The following is a 5,441-nucleotide window of genomic DNA, read 5'->3' on the forward strand; positions in this document are numbered from 1 at the left end:
TGCACTATCACTTCAGTGTCCCTACACTGTGGACTCAAGTCTCGTCCATCCAGAAGGAAAGTGATCTGTGCACTGATCGGATCGATCACCGTCCTCGTGATGATCCATTGATCAGGAGCATTTAGAAATTAATCACCAATGATACATGGCTCAAATTCTCAATTCTTGAAAATATGTATCATCATCTTATTAATTTCTTGGACGATTCATAGACACATAAATAATATGAATGAAAAGATGCCTTTTATTTATTCAATAATAAACAGTCAAGTACAAAATTATGTCCCTAGAATCAACAATGTGTCAGCCAAATTGGCTTCTAGGGCATACATCTAACACCTTTTTGTAAACACACGGCTCCTCTTCATTTTTGATGAAATCAAACGTTTTGATTGTGTCATCGAAACGAGTGTTCCAACTCCAAGATGCTTGTTTTAGTCCATAAATGGACCTTTGCAGCTTGCAGACCTTGTGTCCATCACTGGAAGTGAAACCCAAAGGCTATTCCATATAGATATCTTCTTCAAGATATCCATTTAGGAAAGCAGTTTTCACATCCATCTGCCAGATTTCATAATCATGAAATGCTGCAATGGCAAGCAATGTTCGGATGGATTTTAGCATGGCTACAGGTGAAAAGGTCTCCTGATAGTCAATGCCTTCGCGTTGACTATATCCTTTCGCCACCAGCCTTGCTTTATAGGTCTCTACCTTTCCATGCGAACCTATCTTTCTTTTGTAGATCCAATAGGTACAATACCTTCTGGTGGATCTACTAAGGTCCAGACTTGGTTGGAATGCATGGAGTCTAATTCTGACTTCATAGCTTCCAACCATTTCTCGGAATCGATATCAGATATCGCCTCGTTGTAGGTTTTGGGATCCTGTACGTGATCCCTATCTCCTACTAGGAACATTTCCTCAGTATCCTCTTCTAGTATACCTAAGTATCTATCGGGAGGATGGGAGACCCTACTTGATCTGCGAGGTGGTTGAGGGACATCGTGTATTGGCTCTGTATTAATGGGTTCGATAGGATCCATGACTCGTTGCTTTTCAGAGACTTTCTTTTCAAGCTCAATTTTCCTCCCACTGCCTCTGTCAAGGATAAACTGATTTTCCAAAAAGATGGCATGACGGCTCACAAACACATTGTGATCCTCTGAGATGTAAAAATTGTATCCTAATGACTCTTTAAGATATCCTATAAAACGAGCACTTATGGTCCTAGCCTCTAGTTTGTCCGCATGTAGTCTTTTGACGTGGGCCGGACATCACCAAATCTTGAGATGACTAAGACTTAGTTTCTTCCCATGCCATATCTCATACGGTGTGGTAGGAACGAATTTAGAGGGAACCCTATTCAGTAGATATACTACGGTAAGTAAGGCATCTCCCCAAAGAAACATCGATAGATCAGTGAAGCTCATCATGGACCGGACCATATCTAATAGAGTCCGATTTCTCCTCTCTGACACCCCCGTTGAGTTGAGGTGTACCCGGAGGAGTCTATTGTGAGACTATGCCATTGTCCTTGAGATAGTCCCGAAATTCTCCACTAAGGTATTCTCCTCCTCGATCTGATCGAAGAGCCTTAAGGGGTTTTCCAGTTTGTTTTTCTACTTCATTTCTGAACTCTTTGAACTTTTCGAAAGATTCAGATTTGTGTCTCATAAGATACACATACCCATACCGTGAATAATCATCGGTAAAGGTAATGAAGTATGAATAACGTCCCCTGGCTAGCACATCGAATGGTCCACATACATCTGTATGTACCAGGGTAAGTATTTCAGTGGTCCTCTCCCCATGTCCTACAAAAGGCAATCTGGCCATTTTTCCTTGAAGATAGGACTCGCAAACTGGATATGACTGATCGGTTCTTTCAATTTCGAAAATAAACCACGCAATAGCACGTATCCTGTAGGATAGTGATTACGGGTGTCGGTCCACAGGGATTGGAGAATAAGTTATTTGTCCTAATTAAATAATTACTTCAAAGGGTATAAGCTAGAGTGAATGATAAAAACTAAAAATCAATATGGATGTAATAGTATGAATTATCTATGGAGAGAGATGTTTAGGGATCGAGTCCACCAATAGATTTATATTCGTGACGCTTTCAATGATTGAGTTGTATTTAAGACTTGATTGCTTCCGACTACAAGCCAAAGCAATCATAAAAGAAAATTATAACTAATTTCCAGCATGAATCATCTAAGTCTAGCACAAATCATCTACTCTAACGATAAGCATGACTTGTCTAACCTAGCATGATGCATCTGATCATTAAATTATTAAACATGAAATCGATATCACATGAATATCTCCTCCAAACCACAGGTGTTGGATTCGATGAAATAGATCAATCTATGTAAAATATTTTATGCAAGATAAATGTTTCACATAAATTGGATAAATCATAAGATCAATTGATAAATTCTTCATCATGCAACAATCTTATAATACAAACTCAAATCAATAAAAATGAAACAAATACTCCTCTATGGCTTCATCGAACCCCTAAACCGAGGTTCAGCTGCTCATGGTGCTTGTCATCTCCATTGGTTGGCTGAAGAACTCCTTTGCCATCTGCCTCAAACCCTCTCTATTTTTTTTTATTCTTTTTCTCTTCTTCTCTCTCGGCTGGATTCTTCTTTTCACCGAAACAGGGGGTCTCCCCTGTTTTTTTTTCTCTCGAACCGAGCTCTCTCCTCCCTTCACCAATGGCCACCCTCCTCCTTTTATAGCCGTCCAGCGCACGCGGAGAGAGGAAAGAAGGAATCACGGCGGCTGATTCCGGGGCGTGGTGCCAGGATGCAGATCGCGGGAGAGGAGGAAGAGGGGCCACGGGATCTGGTCGGTGATGGCGGAGAGGCCGGATCTCCGCTGCTGGGAAGAGTCGACCGCACGGGCACGGTGGGCACGCGGCTGATTGCGGCCGGCTGGAATCACGGAGAACTGGTCGCCGGCGGATTTGGTCGCGAGATCGTCGGGAGGACGCTGCGGACGGTGGGTGGCCGCGGGATCAACGGGGAGACGCCGGGATTTTGACGCAGCTTGATGGCGGAGCTGGATCTCGGCTGCGGGCTGCGTCACAGGCGGAGGACGAGGCGGAGATGCTGGTCACGGGATCGTCGGGAGGACGCTGCGGACGGTGGGTGGCCACGTGAGGTGTTCTTCGGGGGAAGAAGATGAACAGTAGCCAAGCCATTTTTATTTTTTATTATTATTATTATTTATTGATTTATTTATTATGTATTATTTATTTTTTCTCTAACACTGTTCACATGAACAGTGTTTTTACGGAACACTGTTCATATGAACAGTGTTTTTACGGAACACTGTTCATATGAACAGTGTTTTTACGGAACACTGTTCATATGAACAGTGTTCTCGGCATTTTAATTTATTTTTTTTTAACACTGTTCATATGAACAGTGTTTTAACGGGACACTATTTATATGAACAGTGAATCGTGAATTTTTAGTTATTATTATTATAAATTTTATATGAAGGCAGATAACGAATTGGTTGGGAATTGACTTTGGATTTGAGGTGGGTCATGATGGTTGACTTGTCCTTGAGCCCATTGTCATTTAAATTTAATTCTTGCTAAGCTGCTTCAGATCGAACTCGACCAGACAAGACTAAAAACCGGACCGTGACCTAATAAAAAGGGTTCATCAAACCTTTGCCCCATACATAATTAATTATAACTTTCAATCGAATCAGGACCAAAACCCATTTAATTATAACCTTAGCTTGATTACAACTCTATCAGGTTACCAAATCGGATCAACACAATCTCCTCCTTATATGTTTTCATGAAAGATTATAACCAGGAGAGAGACAAGTTTAGAGTCTGTTTTGAGAAAAGAATTATTTACCTCTTACCATATTTTAAATTCATTTCAATGTTTATTTAATTTTATGGTAAAATATATATTTATCAGTTTAAAAACATTGATAAGTGCTATGGAAAGATAACTAAATTATAGATTATTAAGCACTTATCACACCCCCAAACCTATGTTTTGCTAGTCCTCGAGCAAAATAAAACTAGAAAAGAAGAATTTTAACTCACTTTTGCAGGCATCGCGGTTACATTTACCATATGTAACAAGGCTTTAAACCCCTAGGTTACCCTAGTGGACGAGTTGTAGTCTCGTGAGGATTTTCAGTGAAGATACCCACAAACTTCAATAAATCATTTATCATTATTGTTATTATTAATTTCTTTTTTTTAAAAATATATATATATATATATAATAAAAGATACATAAATGATAAGAATTTCGAAGCACACATGGTTTTATTTACTAAGTCAGCCCAAATCCTAGGTCAAGATGCAATTCAAGTTGAAGTCATTAAGTTTTCGGTAGGAAGTTGTAAGACTTATTTATACTGGAGTGCTTGGTGAAATCTGGGCCGTACACAAGCTAAGGGTTTGGATCAACAAAATATTGCAAAGACTAGTAGTTTCCAAGGATTGGTCGAAAGGACCTGTTCACTGATTCAAAATCATTTTATCTGCAGGATTTCGAGAGTTGTGGATATTTACTTTAGTACCTCACGGGCTTTATCTGTAATATTCCAGTTTACTCGAATTTTTACAACGACGGCTTTCACACTATTGTCTTTTTCAAGGTCAATAGAGAGTTTTTTTTTGGTTCCTTTTTATATATATATTGTGCATTTTTACTCTTGTGGTGATTTCTCCGTGTAACGAGCAATCAGTCGACAACTCTCACACCAGTTGGCATAAGATGTCAGGCATCAAGACTCCCCTACGGACTTATGTTCAGAGTCCTCATCACAAGCCCACCTGACCTTTGACAATAGGTAGCCCTTTTCGATGTTCCTGACTAAATCTTTTTTTATTGATGATTTTGTTTTTTGGATTAGATAAGTATGATTCATCAGGGTCCAAGGTTGCTACTATACTATCAATATAATGTCGAGCCTAGTTCTTAGAAGTGTCGGCCAGTGTGTAGTGAAATTCCGAAGTATTAATTAGCTTACAACTCCCTAAGAGAGACTTAATGAAAAGAACTTAAATTTGTATTACTTCCGACTAGTCATTGGGCTTTTTAGATTTTATATTCCTTGTGTGTTTAGCATTCTCGCATTAATGTATAGAAATGAGGTTTTTTTTAAAAAAAATAAAAACTTTTTTTTAATTTTTTTATTATTATTTTATAAAAAATGAAAATGAACACATTTTTTTTTAAAAAGATATTTTTATTTTTTTATTTCTTTTGATAAACCTGACATTATGAAGTGAAAACGAATGCAAGAGATGCAAACAAAACAAAAAATGAAAAAAATACTTAAAAATACCCCCAAACCTAAACCTAACATTGTCCTCAATGTTAAAGAAATCTAAGAGAATTGGGTTGCCCCCCAACAAGCGCTAAGTTTATTGTCTTTAGCCAGAC

This window comes from Phoenix dactylifera, unplaced genomic scaffold (genome assembly GCF_009389715.1).
Source record: "Phoenix dactylifera cultivar Barhee BC4 unplaced genomic scaffold, palm_55x_up_171113_PBpolish2nd_filt_p 000627F, whole genome shotgun sequence".
NCBI lineage: Eukaryota > Viridiplantae > Streptophyta > Magnoliopsida > Arecales > Arecaceae > Phoenix > Phoenix dactylifera.